The sequence below is a fragment of the Zalophus californianus genome, chromosome 12 (genome assembly GCF_009762305.2).
Source record: "Zalophus californianus isolate mZalCal1 chromosome 12, mZalCal1.pri.v2, whole genome shotgun sequence".
NCBI classification, from domain to species: domain Eukaryota; kingdom Metazoa; phylum Chordata; class Mammalia; order Carnivora; family Otariidae; genus Zalophus; species Zalophus californianus.
The window spans coordinates 24,213,616-24,238,666 of record NC_045606.1 but is presented as its reverse complement, the minus strand read 5'-3'; positions in this window follow the sequence as shown (position 1 = coordinate 24,238,666).

Here is a 25,051-nt window from a genome sequence, read left to right as displayed (position 1 = left end):
ATGTTTATAGATAAAGTTAGTGGATAGCAAAATAAATCCAATCAATTTCTTCTGGGCTCTGAATTGTCAAGAATGTAAAAACAAACAAAATTTAGTGACTGTTTTTTCCTAGTGACAAATAAGTCCTCACCATAATTTCTGATGAGACTTCGAAGAAGCTGGCCTTCACCCCTAAAATACAGCCTTAGTTTTAAAAAAAGATATAGCCTTGTCATTTCTTTCTTTTGGAAATATCCTGTTTCTGAATATAATGAGATCTTGAGAAATAATGGAGGTCAGGCAAAAACACATAACCACTTGCAATGAGATTTAGATGAGATACAGGATTCACCAATTAAATATGTTTGACAACTAAATGACAACTTAGTTGAGACCCGTTTAAATCTGGAGGAAAAGACTTTTGAGAAGCTGGAAAAAAAAACCCAGAATATTTTTAAATGCTATTTTTCTTTTTTATCAAAGGAAAAAAATGAGCTGTTTACATAATGGGAGCGCTTGAAAATTAAACACTGAATCAGGAGATCTGGGATGATGACTCTCCCACTTATATGTGATCATAGGCCCCTTAACTTCTCAAAATCTTAATTTTATCATTTGTAAAATGCAGCAGAAAGATGGTAAATTAATAAAACCTGATTAACTTGATTTTTATAATAGCCATTACAATCCTGAATGCCTTTTGTTGATGCATATTTTCTATTTGATCATACAGAACAAAAGTTACCTCAAAAGAAACATAATGAATAACATCATATTTTTGTTTTCCCATTCAATGATACATAATAGAAAATTTAATGATACAGTGAGAATATATATATATATATATATATATATATATATATATATATATATATATATATATAAGAAAGAGGGAGAGAGAAAGAGAGAGGTAGGGGAGGGGTAGAAAGAGAATCTTAAGCAGACTCGGTGCCTATGGAGGAGCCTGACCATGGGGCTGGCTCATGACCCTGAGATCATAACCTGAACCAAAATCAAGAGTCAGTCGCTTAAGTGACTGAGCCACCCAGGGGCCCCAGTACAGTGTGAATATTAAGCCATGGAGATACTATTGCATTCTAAAAGACAGTTACTAAAAGTTTTTCTGAATATTAAACTAACAATGCAAATTGGAACATTTCCCCATTAGTTTTTTTTTTCTTCTTCTTCTCTATTAAGATCAAGTTAAACAAGTTGGAAAATGTTGCCTATTTTTTTTCTTAGCCTCCTCTGGTATATCCATATACTGTGTTTGTTTCTTTTATTATTATTTTTTTTCTGTCCACATTTTTCACTTAGAGTTTCCTTCCTTGTCACTGAGACACTATTTCAAGCTTCCAGCTCAAGGACTCTACAGTGTAATGTTCCTTAAACAACTGCATGAAAGATATCGCAAGCTATGTATTATAAGAGAAAAAAGGGAAGTGACTAAGAAGCCTTAATGTGATCTAAAGGAAACATCTGGTCCCTGACACTAGTGATGCGTTAAAAAAGAATCACCAATTTGTGGAATTTTATATTTAACAACAATGACCACCACATAGAAATGGTGAATTTAGCAGTTAAGATTCCAAGGCCTAACTCTTGATCATGAGTACATGATATGACCCCATCAAGGAAACTTAGAAACCACAGGAGACTGTCTTTCAAGGACTTAATTGCACACAAAACTAATACAGAAAATACTTGTGTTTTTCAATGGCATATCTGTGTTCTTTAATGGACAGAGGAAGCACATTTAAGTCTGTGAGCCTGCCTATAGACTTCTTTCTGTAAAGTTTGTAACTCTATGTACTCATCTTGATAATAAACACAAACCCTAAAAATCATTCTTATTATGGTTTTCTCTTTTGACTTTGTGTTTTGGACTCTCTAAAAGTGGAAATAAAGGAATAAGGACCTTATATGACCATTTCCCGGCTTCAGTGTTTATCACTATTTTGCCATTTGTATATCAAATCCTTTTTGTATACTGAGTCCAGAAGGCTTTTGATGAATAGGAAGGGAAACATGGAGGACACGTGAAAAATGAATGGATATGTGAATATTGAAAGTTGGAAGCTAAATCAGAGATTCAATTAGAATCGCAAAGACCAAGGTTGAGCGTCACTAGATAGAAGCATTCATGAAATGATATGTTTTTGTTTTCGTTTTTGTTTTGCATGCAAGCCAGCTCGCAAGCCATAAGAAACTGATCGGATTCATTTTGCTATAATATGTCAGTTGTAGGATCAAAGAGGATAATCTGTAGGATCAAAGAGATGATATAAATCATTGAGTCTAAAAATGTCAATTCTACTCTCCTTGATGATACCCCACATGAGAACTCTACTCCACTACCTTTGTCACATTATCCTATAAAGTCCTTTGGAGGTTTGGCTCAGTTACTTGCCAATCACAACTCAAGACTAGTGAGTTTCCCTTTGTTTAGCTCAGGGCCTGTCCCACTGAAGGCTTTCTGTGGAAATTGACTGGACAAATTATTTCAAAGATCTGTATGAGAAAATGTTTCTGGTTACACTGGGACACTGATGTGCTACCAAGTTGACAAAAAGCCATTAAAATGAGAGCTGATGATACTCTGAGGACAGAAGTCACTGATTTGACATTTTGGAGCTCTGTCACTCTGGGCACACGAGAGAACTAGATTAGTTTACCAGTGGCATTAGCAAATCTTCCCACACTCCAATGAGCACCAAAGGAGCTCTAAAAACAAAAGGTGTATGTGACTAGTGATTCTCCATCCTTTTCTTTCTACCCAAATCCTGCTTCCCTTCCTTGTCTTTGCAAATCTTTTCAGACTATACAACTAAATAGGATTTCCAGATCCCCTTACTCCTTTTGCTCATATTGAGAATTTTACCCCAGCTTCACAGGAAGAAATTATAGAAAATAAGCAACTTGTGCAGCAATCTGATCTGTAAAAAGGTTAAAAATATCCTAAGGACAGTCTCAACAATTGTCTCATTTGTCTTAAATCACTGAACAACACTTAAATATCCTCCAAACCCGTATGACACAGTCAGATGGGGTACATAGGAGCCAGAAAAGTTATTTACATCCCTACATTGTGTGAGATACCTCTGTAACCCTTTGAATAGGTCCAGGGGATTAATGAAAATTGTTGCAGTCATCTAACTGTCTATGGATGATTCTATGAATTCACAAACTTTCTTTCGCAGTTCCTTTGAATAACAACCTGAAAAACAGCATAGCACATATCATATACTTTCTATCAGTGTCTCTCAGAAAGGGACAATTAGGTTAACTATTGTGGTGGCTTAATAAAAATCTATAATACATTTATAAAAGTGCCATGTAAGAGATTGAATCAAGTCCTAGTAAAAGCAGCTTCTTTTCTTTCTTCACCAAGAGCCAAGGTCCCGCATAAACCTTCACTTAATCTAGTGTATCAGTAGGATTGATGTTTTTCTATTTTTTCTTATGAGTCTTGAGAGTTTCCTTTTTTAAAAAAGTATTCCACACTTATAATCATGTTATAGAAACTTCTGGTAATTTTGCATCTTGGCTTAAAAATATATCTGTTTTAAAAGACATTAATGAAATATGTTCAGAAAATATTACTAATGCCTCCTTTTAGGCTTGTTGCTGTTCCCAGTCATGTTATAAAACAGAAATAAAGAATAAGATGTGTATGGCAATAATCAAGCCTTGGGGAAGAATGTACTTTTAGTTGAGTGTTTGGTTTCATATGAAAACTGGACTAATTACTGTCAGGGAGCATGGAGGCTTTATGAGCCTCTCTGTTTAGAAAGATTGTTTCTTCTTATGAATTCTTGGAGAACTTACTGTTGGTGACACTCATTTGAGTGTTTATTAACAAATGCTGCCTTGTGTTGTTGATTATCATTATCCACTGAATTAGAAGCTCCTGGAGGGAAGGGATTTGCAGTCATCACTGTGTCTAGAATATAGTGGGTACTCAATATTTTTAATGCACTAATTCACCAATTCTTTAAAGTAATAATTCTCAATCACAAGTTTGATTCACTTTTGTCTATACTCTCAGAATCATGAACAATGAGTCTCCAACATGCACAAGGATTTCTTATTGCACGATCAACCTAACCCATCTTTCCCCTTGGATCTCAGTATTCTCTCCAATTTCAGGCCATTCTTAATGATTTCTTATGTTTGCACTCTTCTAGAGCAAGACTGACTTTTGAGAAAAACTACTCTGATGACTTGTGATTATAAAAACCAGACTGGCTGACACAATTTATTCAAAATGAATGCAAATTATCAGTGTCAACTCAAGTGACACGTATAGCAGATGAGAAAATTTCAATGCCCTCCCCTGGTTGCATTGTTATTGGTGGATGACTCCGTTACAGACTCCTGGTCTTTATACTACACCGAATTTATGTCTCCAAGGTATAAGTCAGGGCTTATGTTCCCTCAATGTCTAGTTTATACCTACCCTTTTTCTACTCCTGCTATGACACTCCACCTTACAGTTACTTACGTAACATCTCAGTTGAGCCGCATTAAGTGTCCCATGTAAAGAACACTCTAGTGCAGAAAAACTACTAGATGAAGAAGCTGTCCTATTTATTAGCCAGGCATTATTATTTATCCTTGCTGTTAGAATAGCTACTCATCAAGTGTCAAAATGTAGTTTGGTTTTAATAACCTTCCTTAGCTTGGTAGCCAGTTGTTATGTTTTTACTCTTACAATGAGAGTTCTTAATAGGAAATGAATGTCTAATGGGTTACCCATAACTCTATAATATTTTCCAAACACTTGGATGATTTCCCAAGGCTCGCCTGTCTTGACTAAGCTTTTTTAGGGCTTAAAAAAACCTTTTCTCTGCTCTGAACAAGAGGTATCAGAATCTAATCCAAAGGTAGATTATGGGTGATATGGATTCTAAATTTGTCCTTGGATTTATCAATATATAAATCTGAAATTGAAATGCACAAAGGGCCTGAAATCAGAATCAAAGTTGTTTGTTTCTTACTATGCTCTGTAGATGTTTGTTGTCATAACATCTAGGAATAATAATCAAAATCAATTATAACAATAGGTATTTAGAATATTAGAAAAACACTCCAACCAAAAAAAAAAAAAAAAAATGAAGAGAAGCAAAACCTAAATGAATGAGAACTAAATGGTCATGATGAATTCAGTATGACCACTTTTAGTTCTAATCATTTCTTTAAAATCCTAAATTAATAACACTGAATTTCTTAGTTTTTTAATACTATACACTAGTTTATCTTCAGCCACACTTAAGTGATAAGAAATAGCCATTTCACTGGGAGAAAATACATGAAAACTTTAGAGGTCACCTTTACTTAGCGGAATTTTTTTTTTCATTTTCAAGTATTTCCCTATTTACATTTAAAGAACATGTTCATCTTTATACAGAAAAAAGCAACTAAAAATTTAAAAATCATATCAAGAAAGACAATATGAAAGCTATGGTTTGAATATTTTCCCAAGGAAATATCTTATGCAAACTGCCAGTTATATTTTTAATGTAAGAGTATAAGAAATAAAATATATTTATTTACTTATGGTAGAACAAGAAATAGAACAAGTACTGCCTTATAAATAATATACTTTCCATTGTTTTTTACAACTACTTTATGATACTAATGCAATTTAAAATTAGTATTCGTTCAATTGGGAGGAGTTGATCACACAGTTGAAGCTTCCTTAAGGAGTTATAAGAAATAGCATACTCAAATCATTGCCTTCAGAGCCTGTGCTCCCTATTTTCCATCTTGTACCTTCTCCAAAACCATCCTGCCCACTCCAAGGTTTATACAGCCTTGAAGAAAAATCAGTCTCCAGCCCAACAACTTTGACTGAAAGAGCAAACAGAATGACTTAAAAACAATTGTCTTCCACCTGGGAGATCCTGTAAGTGAAAAGGGAGTACATTTCCTCCCAAGAGAAATCAAGCTGTAAATAAACAGAATGAGCTCATATCCTAAATTCTCTGATATCCAGACAGTCTTACACACCCACTCCCAGAATGTTTCTTTTTATAGCATAAAAACTATTTAGAAAATCTTGGATACTGGTAAGTGGTGACATTAAGGTCTGTGACAGCAGGGGATGAACAAGATGACTCAAAAAAATACCATCTTGAAGCTCTTCTACAAGGGACAGGTAGAGATGTTAGCACCTTCCCTAAGCATCTCTTCCCACAGCTGTTTCTAACCTCTATTGTGTATAAAATCAGAGTGTACCGAGTACCCATTTCTTGCTAAATATGCAAAGACATCATAAAATAATCATTTGAGGGTAGCAGAAAATGGTACCTAAAATGAGAAAATAGAATATGAAGTGAAATACCTTTCCTTTAAAATTTTAAAACAAAAGACATTTAAGAGATTGCATAAAAGAGCATTCTAAGACTTTCCCCAGTTCTGTGATCTTATGGAACAAAACCTGCAACAAATTTCAGAGAAAAAGAGCTCAAACAATATTAGTGAGCTTCCACTGTAACTTTGTATATCCCAGCTCCACTAGGGAGATCCCGTACTCTGCTTTTTTTTTTTCTTTAAGATTTAATTTATTTATTTATTTGAGAGAGAGAGAATGAGAGAGAGAGAGAGCATGAGACGGAAGAGGGTCAGAGGGAGAAGCAGACTCCCTGCTGAGCAGGGAGCCCGATGTGGGACTCGATCCCAGGACTCCAGGATCATGACCTGAGCCGAAGGCAGTCGCTTAACCAACTGAGCCACCCAGGTGCCCGAGATCCCATACTCTGTGCTACAAAGGAAATGTCTTTCTTGTCTTTGATCATGGATCAAGTGGCCTAATAAGTTTCCATGTAATTAGATTCTGGATTTTATTTAATCCTTCTTTCAGTAAACTCTCTAACAGTATGGTTGCAAAAGAAGCGCAGCCTATTCTGCTTCTAGTACATTGTGACAGCAGTTCTGTGGCTTTCTCCTTTTCACTTTTACTTGCCTTACTTTCTTGCTTCCCTTGGTCACTTTGTTCTGCATCACAGTATCTGATTACTTGATCAGATGCAATGTGTTGGCACACCTCCTGCCTCCCTAGTACCTTGACCAAAATGCTCACGGCAGAGATTATCATGTGAATCTTTGGCTTGGTCTGTTTAAGATAATGGAGCAACACACATGATATCCAGGGCAAAGTACAAAAGGTGCTTGGGAAACAGGAAAAGATGGAGAAAAATAGAGAATAATAGTCGAATAAGTGAAGAACAAATGGGGACAGGATGTAAGCAAACATGACAAGGTTTTCTTAGAATCACATACCTGAAGTGTGATTGTAGATACGGTCTACTAAGAGCAATGAGGAGACCCAGATTCCTGATGCAGTTCTTAACCTCAGGAAAGTCACTTACATAACTTTTCTGGGCTTCAGTTTTCTTGTCTGTTAAATGGAAATAAAAATCTTTGCCCTGCTAATCTGGTAGCCTTGTTGTTTACTGCAGAATTGTCCAGGGGTCTATTACAGAGTCTGGTAGCAAGCAGGGGCTCAGTATAGCTGTAAACACCTAGATGGAACCCTTGCAGACAAACTCCAAAGGCTCATTTTAGGCAAAAATTGGAAGTAGAAGTTTTAGTTTGATTCCTTGGCTTTCCATTCTTGTGAAATTATTCTCAATTTGGCAACTCTCTTCTTCCATCAAAAGCTATTGGGCCATTTCCATTTGTACACTCTTTTGAAAATCTACATTTTGGGCTACCTGGGTGGCATAGTCAGTTGAGTGTCTCTTGGTTTCTGCTCAGGTCCTGATCTCAGGATTGTGAGATTAAACCCCAGATTGAGCTCCGTGCTCAGCGTGGAGTCTGCTTGAGAGTCTCTTTCCCTTTCCCCCGGCTCCTCCTGCTCATGCTCTCTAAAATAAATCTTTAAAAAAATTAATACTTATGAAAACTTCCACTTATACTGCTTAATATTTATAAAACAGGCAAATCTTATTCACGTGCCCTAAGGATATAAGTATTTTAAGGCTTGGTTTTAATTGCAGAATGGGCTCTTTTTGTTTCATAGGTAGGCCCATGTTTTATCACTAAGCTGCTCAATTCAAAACAAGGTAAAAAGGACTGGTGGAATGTAACCTCAGTTCAGGTATTGATGGCAAAGGAAAGTGGTCAAAGAGGGCTATGTGAGGAGATGAAGTTAACCTAAGACAGGCCAGTAGGAAGGTCTGCAGAGCTGAAGTCATAGCACAGAGAAGAGAAATAGGCATGCAGAAGATAAAAGGCCACTGTATACTCTGTCTGCAGTCAACTTTTCTTGGGTTACCTAATGTACAAAACTTGCGGCATCCCAGACCCCAAATCAGTAAACTTTATGAAGTATGAGTGTTTGAGCAGGGAATGGGGGAAGAAGCAAAACTGTCACTACTTTCAGATGACATGATATTACACACAGAAAACCCTAAAAACTCCATCAAAAATCTGTTTGAATAAACAAATCCAGTCAAGTTGCAGGATATGCAATCAATATGCAAAAATCTGTTGCATAGATTATTAACAAAATATTGGAAGGGTAATATTAAGAAAATAATCACATTTATAATTGCATCAAAAAGAATAAAATACCTAGGGATACATTTTACCAAGGAGGTCAGAGACTTGCATATTGAAAAGATAATTATGAAAGAAATTGAAAAACACACAAATGAATAGAAAGATATTCTGTGCTCATGGATTATAAGAGTCAATACTGTTAAAATGCCCACACTACTCAAAGCAATCTATACAGTCAATGCAATCCCTATCAAAATTCCAATAGCATTTTTCAAAAATACACAACAAATAATCTTAAAAGTTGAATGCAATAACAAAAATATCCAAATAGCCCAACATTAACAAAGAAGAACAAACTGGGGGCATCATTTTCCCTCTCTTCAAACTATATTACAAAGCTGTAGTAATTAAAACAGTATAGTATTGGGGTGCCTGGGTGGCTCAGTCGTTAAGCGTCTGCCTTCGGCTCAGGTCATGGTCCCAGGGTCCTGGGATCGAGCCCCACATCGGGCTCCCTGCTCAGTGGGAAGCCTGCTTCTCCCTCTCCCACTCCCCCTACTTGTGTTCCCTCTCTCACTGTGTCTCTCTCTATCAAATAAATAAATCAAATATTTAAAAAACAAACAAAAAAAACAGTATAGTTTTGGCATTAAAACAGACACACAGATCAATTAAACAGAATGAAGAGCCCATAAATAAACTCAATCATACATGGTCAATTAAGTTACAACAAAGGAATCAAGAATATACAATAAGGAAAGGACAGTCTCTCAATAAACTGTGTTGGAAAGAACTGGACAGCCACATGCAAAAGAATGAAACTTGACCTCTATCTTGTCCTATACACAAAACATTAACCTAAATGGACTAAAAATTTGAACATAAGACCTGAAACAATAAAACACCAAGCAGAAAACAGGTGGTAAACTCCTTGACATCAGTCTTGGTGAGGAGTTTTTGAATCTGACATCAAAGGCACAAGCATCAAAAGCAAAAATAAACAAGTGGGACTCTATCAAACTACAAAGATTCTGCACAGCAAAGGAAATCATCAACAAAATGACAAGGTAAACTACTGAATGTGAGAAGATATTTGCAAATCGTATGTCTGATAAGGGGATAATATCCATAATATATAAAGAACTCATACAACTCACTAGCAAAAAAGTCCCAAACAATCCAATTCAAAAATGAACAGAATTCTTGAATAAACAATTTTCTAAAGAACTCATACACATGGTAAATAGACACATGAAAAGATGCTCAGCATCATTAATCATCAAGGAATTGCAATTCAAAACCACAGGACAAACAAAACCACACCAGTTAGGGGGCACCTGGCTTATTCAGTTAGTGGAGTATGTGACTCTTGTTCTCAGGGTTGTTTGAGCCCCACGTTGGATGTAAAGATTACTTTAAAAAATAAATAAAATCTTGATATAGGAGCAAGATGGCAGAGGAGTAGGAGCCCTAATTTCATCTGGTCCCAGGAATTCAGCTAGATAGGGATTAAACCATTCTGAACACCTACGAACTCAACAGGAGATTGAAGAAAAGAATAGCAGCAACTCTCTGAACAGAAAAGCGACCACTTTCTGGAAGACAGGACATGTGGAGAAGTGGATCCAAGGCGATAATTGGGAAGATAGACGGCCGGGGAGGGGGCCTCTATCAGCCACTACTGGCAAGTGATAGAGCAGCAGGGCACAAAATCGGAAATTTTAGAAGTCAGCTCTGCTGAGGGACGTCGCCCCAGTGACTAAGCAGGGGGGGTGGAACCTTCACTGGGACAGTGTGGTCTCAGCACCCTCGGGGTCACAGAAGACCAGGGGTGCCTGAGTAGGGCAGAGCTCCCAGGTATCAGAGCAGGGAAGCCGGCTGCAGAGACAGAGCTGAGGAGTGGGCTCTCAGCTCGGGTTGCCATTAACCATGATACGTGGCACAGTCGGGCCACTGCTCCTCCAGCAGGGACCCAACAAGCGGAAGATCTGGGGAGATGCCCCTTTCTCTCCAGGGAGGAGAGGCGCAGGAGCACACCACAGGGATCTGCTGGGTTTGGAGACTCCATATGGGGTCGTGGGCCAGAGATAGAAACGCTTGGTCACAGGCCGGGTGAGCACGGAGTGTGGCCGGAGACCAGGGAGATGGGAGTGATTGACTGCTTTTCTCTGGGGGCTCACTGAGGAGTGGGGTCCCAAGTTCTCAGCTCCTCCAGAGCAAAGATTGGGAGGCCGCCATTTTCACTCTTGTCCTCCAAAGCTGTACAGAAAGCTTGCAGGGAACAAAAGCTCCCATGAGAGCAAGCCCTAGCAGATTAATTAGCCCACCCCTGGCAAGGGTGGGGCAATTCTGCCTCCCACAAAGACATTTGGAAACTGTGGCAACAGTCTCCTCCACCAGAAGGTCAGCAAGAACAGCCAGCCAAGACCAAGTTTGCCGATCAATGAGAACAGCAGAACTCCAGCACTAGGGTAATACAGCACATAGAATTCATGGCTTTTCCCCCATGATTCTTTAGTCTTTCAAAGTTAATTTTTCTTTTTTAACTTTTGCTTTTTTTTTTTGAATTTTTCCTTTTCCCTTTTTCAACCAACATCTTATTAGTCCCTTTTTAAAAAATCTTTTTTATTTTTCATTTTTAGAGTCATATTCTATCCCTTCATAGTAGTTAACCTTATTTTTGGTATATACGTCGTTCTCTCTTTAAAATTTTGGGATACAGTTTCTCCTAAGAGACCAAAATATACCCTAAATCTATACTGTATGGCTTTGTTCTAGTTTCCTGCCTGATCACATTCTCTCCTTTTTCTTTTTAAATCCTCTTCTTTCTTTTTTCAACCAACTTCTTGTCTTATCAATTCCTTTTATAAAATCCTTTATAATTTTCATCCTTACAATTATATTCCATCCCTTCATCATATTTACCCTTATTTTTGTACATATATAAGTTTTTCTTTCCTTAAAATTTTGGGAGGGACTTTCTTCTAACAGACCAAAATATGCCCAAAATCTAGAATGTGGCACTGATCTATGCACCAGCCTGATCATATTTGATCATAGTCTGTTTTTTTGTTTTTTAATTTTTGTTTGTTTTTATCGGTTTCTTTTTCTTTTTTTTTCTTTTTTTTCTTTCTTTCCCTTTCTTTCCCCCCGGTTTCATGTCTCTTCTGGTTTGTTTAGTGTATATTTTTCTGGGGTCATTTTTACCCTGTTAGCATTTTTTTCTCATTCACCTATTGTCCTCTAGACAAAACGACAAGATGGGAAAAAGATCACCTCAAAAAAAAAAAAAAAAAAAAAAGAACAAGAGGCAGTACTGCCTGACAGGGACCTACTAAATAAAGACATTAGTAAGATGTCGGAACTAGAGTTCAGAATGACGATTTTGAAGATACTAGCTGGGCTTGAAAAAAGCATGGAAGTTATTAGAGAAACCCTTTCTGGAGAAATAAAAGAGCTAAAATCTAACCAAGTCGAAAGCAAAAAGGCTATTAATGAGGTGCAATAAAAAATGGAGGCTCTAACTGCTAGGATAAATGAGGCAGAAGAGAGAATCAGTGATGTAGAACACCAAATGATGGAAAATAAAGAAGCTGAGAAAAAGAGAGAAAAACAACTACTGGATCATGAGGGCAGAATTCGAGAGATAAGTGATACCATAAGACAAAACAATATTAGAATCATTGGGATTCCAAAAGAAAAAGAAAGAGAGAGAGGGGCAGAAAGTATATTGGAGCAAATTATAGCAGAGAACTTCCCTAATGTGGGGAAGGAAACAGGCATCAAAATCCAGGAGGCACAGAGAACCCCTCTCAAAATCAATAAAAATAGGTCAACACCCCGACATCTAATAGTAAAACTTATGAGTCTCAGAGACAAAGAGAAAATCCTGAAAGCAGCTCAGGACAAGAGATCTGTAACATACAATGGTAAAAACATTAGATTGGCAACAGACCTACCCACAGAGACCTGGCAGGCCAGAAAGGACTGGCATGATATATTCAGAGCACTAAATGAGAAAAATAAGCAGCCAAGAACACTATATCCACCTAGGTTGTCATAGAAAATAGAAGGAGAGATAAAAAGCTTCCAGGACAAACAAAAACAAAAGGAATTTGCAAACACAAAACCAGCCCTACAAGAAATATTGAAAGGGGTCCTCCAAGCAAAGAGAGAGCCTAAAAGTAACAGAGACCAGAAAGGAACAGAGACAATATACAGGCAATACAATGGCACTAAATTCATATCTTTCAATAGTTACCCTGAATGTAAATGGGCTAAATGCCCCAATCAAAAAACACAGGCTATCAGATTGGATTAAAAAACAAGACCCATTGATATGCTGTCTGCAGAGACTCATTTTAGACCCAAAGACACCCCCAGATTGAAAGTGATGAGGTGGAAAACCATTTACCATGCTAATGGACACCAAAAGAAAGCTGGGGTGGTGATCCTTATATCAGAGAATTTAGATTTTAAACCAAAGAGTGTAATAAGAGATGAGGAAGGACACTATATCCTACTTAAAGGGTCTAACCAACAAGAAGATCTAACAATTGTAAATATCTATGCCCCTAACATGGGAGAAGCCAATTATATAAGGCAATTAATAACAAAAGCAAAGAAACACATTGACAACAATACAATAATAGTGGGGACCTTTAACATCTTCCTCACTGAAATGGACAGGTCATCTAAGCAAAAGTTAAACAAGAAATAAAGTCTTTAAATGACACACTGGACCAAATGGACTTCACAGACATATTCAGAACATTCCACCCCAAAGCAACGGAATACATATTCCTCTCTAGTGCCCATGGAACATTCTCCAGAATAGATCACATCCTAGGTCACAAATCAGGTCTCAGCTGGTACCAAAAGATTGGGATTATTCCGTGCATGTTTTCAGACCACAGCACTTTGAAACTAGAACTCAATCACAAGAGGAAAGTCGGAAAGAACTCAAATACATGGAGGCTAAAGAGCATCCTACTAAAGAATGAATGGGTCAACCAGGAAATTAAAGAAGAACTAAAAAAATTCATGGAAACCAATGAAAATGAAAACACAACTGTTCAAAATCTTTGGGATGCAGCAAAGGCAGTCCTGAGAGGAAAGTATATAGCAATACAAGCCTTTCTCAAGAAACAAGAAAGGTCTCAAATACACAACCTAACCCTACACCTAAAGGAGCTAGAGAAAGAACATCAAATAAAGCCTAAACCCAGCAGAAGAGAAATAATAAAGATCAGAGCAGAAATCAATGAAATAGAAACCAAAAGAACAGTAGAACAGATCAATAAAACTAGGAGCTTGTTCTTTCAAAGAATTAACAAGATTGATAAACCCCTGGCTGGACTTATCAAAAAGAAAAGAGAAATGACCCAAATCGACAAAATCATGAATGAAAGAGGAGAGATCACAACCAACACCAAGGAAATACAAACAATTATAAAAACATATTATGAGCAACTATATGTCAGCAAACTAGATAACCTGGAAGAAATGGATGCATCCCTAGAGATGTATTAACTACCAAAACTGAACAAGGAAGAGATAGAAAACCTGAACAGACCTATAACCACTAAGGAAATTGAAACAGTCATCAAAAATCTCCCAACAAACAAAAGCCCAGGGCCAGATGGCTTCCCAGAGGAATTGTACCAAACATTTAAAGAGGATTTAATACCTATTCTTCTGAAACTGTTCCCAAAAAATAAAAATGGAAGGAAAACTTCCAAACTTGTTTTATGAGGCCACCATTACCTTGAGCCCAAAACCAGATAAAGACCCCATCAAAAAGGAGAATTACAGACCAATATCCCTGATGAACATAGATGTAAAAATTCTCGTCAAAATACTAGCCAGTAGAATCCAACAATACATTAAATGGATTATTCACCAGGACCAAGTGGGATTTATCCCTAGCTGCAAGGTTGCTCCATCATCTGCAAATCAATCAACGTGATACAATACATTAACAAAAGAAAGAACAAGAATCATATGATCCTCTCAATAGATGCAGGAAAAGCATTTGACAAATATAGCATCCTTTCTTGATCAAAACGCTTGAGTATAGGGATAGAGGGTACGTACCTCAATATCATAAAAGCCATCTATGAAAAACCTACAGCGAATGTCATTCTCAATGGGAAAAAACAAAGCTTTCTCATAAGGTCAGGAACGTGGCAGGGATATCCACTATCACCACTGCTATTCAACATAGTATTAGAAGTCCTAGCCACAACAATCAGACAACAAAAAGAAATAAAAGACATCCAATCGGCAAAGAAGAAGTCAAACTCTCACTGTTTGCAGATGATATGATACTTTATGTGGAAAACCCAAAAGACTCCACCCCAGAACTGCTAGAACTCAAACAGGAATTCAGTAAAGTGGCAGGATATAAAATCAATGCACAGAAATCAGTGGCATTCCTATACACCAACAACAAGACAGAAGAAAGAGAAATTAAGGAGTCAATCCCATTTCCACTTGCACACAAAACCATAAGATACCTAGGAACAAATCTAACCAAAGAGGCAAAGAATCTGCACTTGGAAAACTATAAAATACTCCTGAAAGGAATTGAGGAAGACACAAAGAAATGGAAAAACATTCCATGCTCATGGATTGGAAGAACAAATATTGTGAAGATGTCAATGCTACCTAGAGCAATCTATACACTCAATGCAATCCCCATCAAAATACTATACACTTTTTTCAAAGAAATGGAACAAATAATCCTAAAATTTGTATGGAACCAGAAAAGACCCCGAATAAACAGAGGAATGTTGAAAAAGAAAAGCAAAGCTGGCGGCATCACAATTCCAGACTTTAAGCTCTATTACAAAGCTGTCATCATCAAGACAGTATGGTACTGGCACAAAAACAGACATATAGATCAATGGAACAGAATAGAGAGCCCAGAAATGGACCCTCAACTCTATGATCAACTCGCCTTCGACAAAGCAGGAAAGAATGTCCAATGGCAAAAAGACAGTCTCTTCAACAAATGTTTTTGGGAAAATTGGACAGTCACATGCAGAAGGATGAAACTGGACCATTTCCTTACACAACACACAAAAACAGACTCAAAATGGATGAAAGACCTAAATGTGAGACAGGAGTACTTCAAAACCCTAGAGGAGAACACAGGCAGCAACCTCTTTGACCTCAGCCAGAGCAACTTCTTCCTAGACACATCGCCAAAGGCAAGGGAAGCAAGGGCAAAAGTGAATTGGGATCTCATCAAGATAAGAAGCTTTTGCACAACAAAAGAAACAGTCAACAAAACCAAAAGACAACCAACAGAATGGGAGAAGATATTTGCAAATGACATATCAGATAAAGGGCTAGTATATAAAATCTATAAAGAACTTATGGAAAGTCAACACCCAAGGAACAAAGAATCCAATCAAGAAATGGGCAGAAGACATGAACAGACATTTTTCCAAAGAAGACATCCAAATGGCCAACAGTCATGAATAAGTGCTCAACATCACTTGGCATCAGTGAAATCCAAATCAAAACCTCAATGAGATAACACCTCACACCAGTCAGAATGGCTAAAATTAACAAGTCAGGAAACGACAGGTGTTGGAGGGGATGTGGAGAAAGGGGAACCCCCCTACACTGTTCGTGGGAATGCAAGCTGCTGTAACCACTCTGGAAAACAGTATGGAGGTTCCTCAAACAGTTGAAAATAGAGTTACCCTACGACCCAGCAATTGCACTACTGGGTATTTACCCCAAAGATACAAATGTAGGGATCCGAAGGGGTACATGCACCCCGATGTTTATAGCAGCAATGTCCATAATAGCCAAACTATGGAAAGAGCCAAAATGTCCATCAACAGATGAATGGATAAAGATAAAAAGCTTTTGCACAGCAAAGGAAACAGTCAACAAAACCAAAAGACAACTGACAGAATGGCAGAAGATATTTGCAAATGACATATCAGGTAAAGGGCTAGTATACAAAATCTATAAAGAACTTATCAAACTTAACACCCAAGGAACAAATAATCCAATCAAGAAATGGGCAGAAGACATGAACAGACATTTTTCCAAAGAAGACATCCAAATGGCCAACAGACACATGAAAAAGTCTTCAACATCACTCGGCATTAGGGAAATCCAAATCAAAACCTCAATGAGATAGATACCACCTCACACCAGTCAGAATGGCTAAAATTAACAAGTCTGGAAACAACAGATGTTGGCGAGGATGTGGAGAAAGGGGAACCCTTCTACACTTTTGGTGGGAATGCAAGCTGGTGCAGCCACTCTGGAAAACAGTATGGTGGTTCCTCAAAAAGTTGAAAATAGAGCTACCCTATGACCCAGCAATTGCACTACTGGGTATTTACCCCAAATATACAAATGTAGGGATCCAAAAGGGCACGTGCACCCCAATATTTATAGCAGCCAAATGATGGAAAGGGCCAAGATGTCCATCGACGGATGAATGGATAAAGATGTGGTGTATATATACAATGGAATATTATGCAGCCATCAAAAAAAGAACAACGAAATCTTGCTATTTGCAAGGACATGGTTGGAACTAGATGGTATTATGCTGGGTGAAATAAATCAATCAGAGAAAGACAAGTATCATATGATCTCACTGACAGGAGGAATTCTTAATCTCAGGAAACAAACTGAGGGTTGCTGGAATAGTGAGGGGTGGGAGGGATGGCGTGGCTGGGTGATAGACATTGGGGAGGGTATGTGCTATGGCGAGCGCTGTGAATTGTGTAAGACTGTTGAATCACAGACCTGTACCTGAAACAAATAATACATTATATGTTAAAACAAAAAGAAGAAGATAGTAGGAAGGGAGAAATGAAGGGGGTTGGAAATTGGACGGGAGACGAACCATGGGAGATGATGGACTCTGAGAAAGAAACTGAGGATTTTAGAGGGGAGGGCGGTGGGGGGGGATGGGTTAGCCTGGTGATGGGTATTAAGGAGGGCACGTATTGAATGGAGCACTCGGTGTTATACACAATGTATCATGGAACACTATGTCAAAAACTAATGATATAAGGTATAAGGTATGGTGACTAACATAACATAAAATAAAATTTAAAAAAATTAAACCAACAAATAAATTTTTAAGAAAAAGATAAAAGCAAGAGGGCTGAATGGTACTGAATGACATCAGTTGAACGATAATGAGTAATACGAATATATTTAGATTAGCCTAACAGAACACATGAGGCATTTTCTGTTTTTCAGTTTCCATGCTAGGGTTAAAAAACAAAATAAAACAAAAAAACCCCAAAACTTTTACATAAATATAAAATGATCCTTCATGTCAAGAGACTCATTTTTGAACTTCAAATATTTCTGTGACCATCCTCTTTAATATTTTAAAGTGTGCACAGAAAGAAAAGTCTAGGGCTAAAGAACCATAACTTAAAAATCACAGAATACAGTCCAGACTCTCAGTAACATTTATCTCTTTTCCCATATAAACTTAGATTGTAAGAAAGAAATTCAGGAAGAAGTCTATTATTTAAGATAACCAATGCCAGGAATTGATGATTTTACTGTGTGAAGACCACATAGTCCTAGAAAGAGAAACCACAATCACATAATGATAAGAGTAATTAATTGAAATGTAAATTATGAGGCTGTAGACCATTATCTCCAATTATATATTGTGACTATTAGTAAACCAGGAAAATAAAATCAAAACAGAACTTTGAAAGTGACGATTTAAGGCAAAGAGAAACTTAATTGACTCCAACAGTTTTTAACCCAATAGAGCAAAAATCAACCGTGGAGTTTGTTAAAAATTCAGATGAGTGGACGTCTTGCTTAGAAATTCCATTTACCCAGTAATGCAATTGCTGGGTCATAGGGTAGCTCTATTTTTAACTTTTTGAGGAACCTCCACACTGTTATCCAAAGTGGTTGTACCAACTTGCATTCCCACCAACACTATAAGAGGGTTCCCCTTTCTCCACATCCTTGCCAACATTTGTTTCCTGCCTTGTCAATTTTTGCCATTCTAACTGGTGTAAGGTGGAATCTCAATGTGGTTTTGATTTGAATTTCCCTGATGGCTAATGATGTTGAACATTTTTTCATGTGTCTATTAACCATTTGTATGTCTTCTTTAGAGAAGTGTCTGCGGGGGTGGGGAGATGGGCTAGCCCAGTGATGGGTATTAAGGAGGGCACGTGTTGAAGTGAGCACTGGGTGTTATACACAAATAATGAATCATGGAACACTACATCAAAAACTAATGGTGTAACGTATGGTGACTAACATAACATAATAAAAAAATTTAAAAAGATTTCCGTTTACTTGGCTAAATATATGGCAGGGATATTGGCACAACAACAACAAAAAAGCTACAACAATTAAAAAATAACAACAACAAAACATTTCCACAGTCAGATTTTAAAAATACTGACCTAGTTAATAGAGTATCTATCTATTTTTTGGGTAGATTATTTCCACTTGAAATAATCTGATGATTCAGCTGGAAACAATCATCCTAAACATAGAAAAAAATGCAATATCCAGCCAAAAAATGTTAAAGCTAGTCATGGTCAGGAAGTCATTTTGTTTTTGTTGTTCCCATCAATTCTAAGAGAAACAGAGCACCGAACAGGATAAATAGAGGATACATTAAAGAGAATTGTGTAAGACTGTTGAATCACAGACCCGTACCTCCGAAACAAATAATACATTATATGTTCAAAAAAAAAAAAAAGAAGAAGACAGCAGGAGGGGAAAAATGAAGGGGGTGAAATCGGAGGAGGAGACGAACCATGAGAGACTATGGACTCTGAGAAACAAACTGAGGGTTCTAGAGGGGAGGGAGGTGGGGGGATGTGTTAGCCTGGTGATGGGTATTAAAGAGGGCATGTACTGAATGGAGCACTGGGTGTTATACGCAAACAATGAATCGTGAACACTACACCAAAGACTAATGATGTAATGCATGGTGATTAACATAACATAATAAAATAAAATAAAATAAAATAAATAAAGAGTATCTTTGGGATATTTCCTGAAGCGAAATTAAAATATGTGGTTGACATGGACTTTCTACCATTATAGCCAGATTAAAGCATGTCCACCAATTATTTGATACTCCTCTCTTCAAGAAGTAAATATATATAAAATCTGACATTGATATCAGGGACATAAAAGTAAGTGTGGCTTCTCAGTTAAACTGTGGGCTAAAATAGACCACGCAATAGAAAGAGTCTAGGGCCTAAACCAAAGACCCAATCTGTGATTATTTCCTTAATCCCCAACTGCCTAATTGGGATTCATACATTTTGTAGCCAGAAAACCCTAATACTGATTCCTTGACCTAAGAGTAAGAGCCATTCAAGTAGCATAAAAAGGACCAAGTGAAAGCCCTTGAAATTTCTCACTCTTGAAACTTTAGAAGCAATACCATATTCTGGATAGAATTGCAAGGAGTAGTGCCATCCTTAAAGATTTAAGGATATAGGTGTAGTAGTTTCCATTATATTTCCATTTAATTCTTTTGAATGGCTCTTGCAAAAACTATACAGATGACAATGGAATACCATAAATTTAACCACGTGGCTCCAATTGCCCCTGCAGCGTAGATGTGTTCTTCTTACCTGAATGTATCAACACAAGACCTGACACCAGTATGGATCTGTTGATCTGGCAAACATATTTTTCAATCCTATCAATAGAGATAATTAAGACATCAGCTTGCCTTTACACAAGAAGGGCAACAATAAGCTTTTACAGTCATGGTCCAAGGTCATGTTAAATTGTTTGCTGCCTCTATCATAATATAGTACATAGGATGCTTGGTCATCTTCCTATGCTGCAGAATGTCACTCTGGTTTCATAGAGAGAGAATATAACATCATGCATATCGAAACTGGTGTTTAAAGCCCAAGTACTCTGTGTGGCCTTGTTAGACACATGTGAGTTAGAGGGTAGAAGATAAACCCACAACGATTCATGGGCTCATCAGAGAGGGTCTTAGGAGTATAGTGGTATGTTGATTTTTAGGATATCCCCTTTAAGGTAAAGGGCAGGTTATCAGAGCTTGCACTTGCTACGTCTAAGAAAGAGGCACACAGATTAGTTAGTCTATTTGGATTCTGGAAGCAGCATACGTGACATTTGAGAACACTGCTCCAACTAATTTATCAGGTGACTCAGGAGGCTGCCAGTTTTGAGTAGAGTCCAGAACATGAGAGAACTCTGGAGGATGTCCAGGCTACGAGCTGAGAAACCTGCTAAGGGTTTCACAGACTAAAGACTTAACTGGAGGTCAAATCTATGGCTCCACACCAATGAAAGGACAGAGATCAAAATAATTCCGATTTCATATTCCATATAATGATACATTTATGTTCTATGTAATACTCTGTGAAGGTATTGGTAATAGAATACCACTAGGAATCAGATTCCTGCTTTACTCAAAAAAAAGCAAGTCACAGTATAATTTACTCTGAACACATGCACAATTAACCAGCTTCATTGGTGTAGACTCTACCACTTTTAGAGCAACATACTAAAAGCAAGGAAGTGATTTAACTGGGATAGTGAGAAAGACACAGCATTTTCTTTATTCTGTGCTGAATACAAAAGTAAAACATTGTCAAACATTTTGTTATAAGTTCATGAAGAAAAGTAGTGAAATAGAGTTGTTCATTCGATCTTGCAGACATCTTTATAAATATATACACACCGGTTAAAAGTGTAATCTCTTCAAGGCAAATATACATGCATGCAAATTTTGCATTACTACTAACTATGTGACATTCACATTCATTTTCCTAATGGTACATTGTCTGTAGAAATTTAAAATTTATGGAATCATGTGATGATTAAGCAGAAAATGGCAGCGCCTAGCATTGTGTCTGAACATAACGAAAGTTTAATGTATATTAAATAGTTATCATTAGTATTAACAATCTCATTATCTTACATATATGTGTACACATAAACATATGTTTTATATATAATTTGGTATTTGTATATATAGGTCATTTGTACATACATATATGAACTCTCACTCATAGTTTATATTCATATATACATAAAACTGAAAAAGGAGATATTTTAGCATAATGTGGGATGGTCATTTGAATTCACCATTTACACTTTTATTCATTTGACAAATAATTGTGGAATATATCCATATCCTAATTTGTATTCTAAGAATAAAGGAGACCTGATTTCTACCTAAAGGAGACTACATGGCCAGCTTAGAGCAAGAATGATTCCTATATCTATAAACATGCATATGTTTTTGTATTTCAGTTTAAGTTCTTTACTTTTGCTCTCTTAAAGGATACTAGGAACACATACAAAACACAGATGCAGCAGTTTGAAGTTAGTTACCAAGAATGCAATCATTCTTTTCTGCCTAGCTCCAGAGTTCCAGCATATAATACACCAACAATGCATGTCCCCTGGAATGAATGCTCCATATTGTTTCTGATGTATATTTGAGCCAAAGAGCCCACCAGTCTCCATATTTCTTTACATACAGTTAAAACCCACTTGTATTAGGAAATAAAAAATACCTTTCCATGGTACAACCACCACGCAACCTAAACAAAATGCTGAGCACGACTAGCCCACCGAGTGTTCAGTGCCACATTGGAAGGAACAGTAATTAAAGTAATTAATTAAAGTAACTTAAAGTAATGTGTATCTTAACTGCATCTCCTAAGACAACAAAAGAAGCTTGTGTTCCTGCCACTAAGGTGACATTCCTTAGCAAATCATTTCCCTTTTTGTTTAAGCTCTTCCCTTGCCCCTACCAAAATTCTCCCCAACATCCAGACTGTGTAGGCCCTTCAATTATTTATTGTACATTATTTATTTATTATACATTATATATTATTTAGGGAAATAACTTGAAACAATCCAGTGCCCTACAAGGACTAGATAGATGCTTAGCAGTTTAATCTGAAGAAACACCTATGTTCCTAAACTTCCCACAATTTTCCTGGAAATCAAATACAGTCATTTGGTAGCCAAAGATGATGCTCCATATACAGCTCATTACTAATTCCAGAAACATTTCTTTTTTTATTGAAGGTTTCTCAACCATTCTTATCTTTATGCATTTATTAGTAGTGTTATTTGATGATAACTACCTAAATAATTCTAATATTAGCATCTTTAGCTCAAAATGTCTACTGTCTTCTAAATGTGATACAGTATTACGAATTTGTATGAGCAGTCCATGGGAGTTCAACTGAGAGTCAGAACTGAGATATGTTATGAAAGTCAAGTGTTTGTGTTCCTTTTGTATTACCCAAGAGCATACTCTGTAAATTTTGAGGAATTTACACACAAATTTAAGTCCTTCTTCACCCAGGAGCTTACTTTTTCTCTGTGGAGTCTTTTCATTCATAAAATTTTAAATCAAAAGATACATAAAGCATTAAGTTATAGCCAAATCTTAGAAAAAAATAGGGGGTGAGAGCTCTTCAGCCTCTCTTGCCCAGAGTTTTCACAATATGGTCTTGAGTTTAACACTTGAACTACATTCATTTTGGGGTTTCAATCTGTCGAACTGGAATTCCTTCAACAAATACCACCTTTTGTGTGACAGGCACCGTTCATGAGCTAGAGAAGAACCAAAATCTATTTAGTATTTTCTATATATTGGTTCATTTACTCTACACAGCAATGTTTAAGGCAGGGCAGACTTTCTTGTCTTTATCTTACAGGTGAGAAAAATTATTTTCAGAGAGATTGAGTTTTCCATGGAGACACAGCTAGTATATGACATAGATGGATTCAATTATAAATTATATCTGATAAATAAGTTCTTTTCAAGTACACAAAATACTTTCACAGAAGGAAAGAATATTAACGATAACCATATGGCTAAAAATAATCATTCAACATATCTAAGATGGTGTATAACCTGTAAATAGAAGTACAGGTATTTATGCATTGTAGGTATTTGTTACTCAAATATAATAGGAAAAGGAATGGGGAAGTAATATAAGAGGAATCAAAATCAGTATATTAGTTTCTGGAAGGATAAGATTATGCTTCACATGGCAGAAATGCTAGAGTAATCATAATTTAAAAAAGTTTATTCTTTCTTTCACTTCACAGTGGAAGGGACCCAAGCTACTTCTCTTACTAGTCTCTGCTGTGGCTTCTGGTCTCATGGCCCAAAAGATAAATCTTTCAGAACTGCTGTTGAAGCCATGGCCTCCACCTTCCCTCTATCAGGGAGAAGGTATAGAAGTAGAGCATAACTTCGGCCCTTAATGACATTCCCTGGACACTGAACTTAACATTTCACCTACTTCTTACTGACAAGACTTTGGTCACATGTCAGCACCTGTTTGCAAGAGAAGCTGGAAAATGTATTCTTCATTCTAGGCAGCCAGGTACCAGTTAAAAACTGGAAGGTAATTTATTATGGAAGAAAAGGAGAATGGGTATGATAACCACGATTTCTGCTAAAGTAGCCAAACCAAAGTCATTATCATTCCCCATAGCTAATTTTTCCTCCTGTCATTATTAGTAGCGCCATCCCTTTTTCTTTCACTAAGACTCATAATCTTTTACAGTTAAATGCACTTTTTGGGAGGTAATATAGAAAAATGAGGGATTGTAACATCAAACAGGACTGAACTTGCAAGAGTCTTCTGCTTTAAGTTCTTTTTATTAATATAAATATTCTAATTCCTCCTTGCCTCCACTTCCTCTTTTTACAATAGGAAAACCAATGGCATTTGACCTTGGAATTCACAAGCACTGCATGCAATAATTTAACTAAAATACTAAGCACCACACTTTACAGAGTGAATATTCAGTAAATATTAGCTTACTATTCTCTTCATCTTGCCTCTTCCTTTCCCTTCACGATCCACACCAACTCAGTTGCCACCTCCTTGAAGGTTAACCCAAAAATGTATTTGCAATTTCTTTTCCTTTACCATGCCCTGTGCTCAGCTTTATTAGCACTCCCAGAGCTATCATACTTCACCTCCTAAACCGACCTCCATTATTTTATTCTTTCTTCCCTGAAAGCCGTTCAACCTAGCATGCTAGAATTTCCAAATAACAAATCTAAAGGAAAAGACTTCTGTTATCTATAGAAAAAGTAAAGGATGTGTTATATGAAATACACAATACAGATGAAAGCATGCAACATAATGCCTGATGCAAAAGAAGTTAGATCCCTCTGTCCCTACCATGCTTTACATTACACATGTCCTTGAGCTTGGTGTTCATATAATCCAAATAGCAGCTATATGATAACCTTGGTTTCCTTCTTGTGCCATAATCTCTTAAATGTCTTATCTCTAAGCAACCCCTGAATGACTATCCTCATGCCTTACCTTATAAAGTTTAACTAAAATGGCTCTCAACCATCAATTTCTAAATTTTTGAAGCAAATATGGAAAAATGTTTATAATAGTTGAAGATAAAGGATTGGGCATATGGGTTGCACTGTACCGTTCTTTCTGATTTCTGTATTTTTGAAATTTTGACTATAAATATTAAATTTTTTTAAAGAATTCCAATGTGTTTCTGAAGAATAAAACAACCCTCCAAG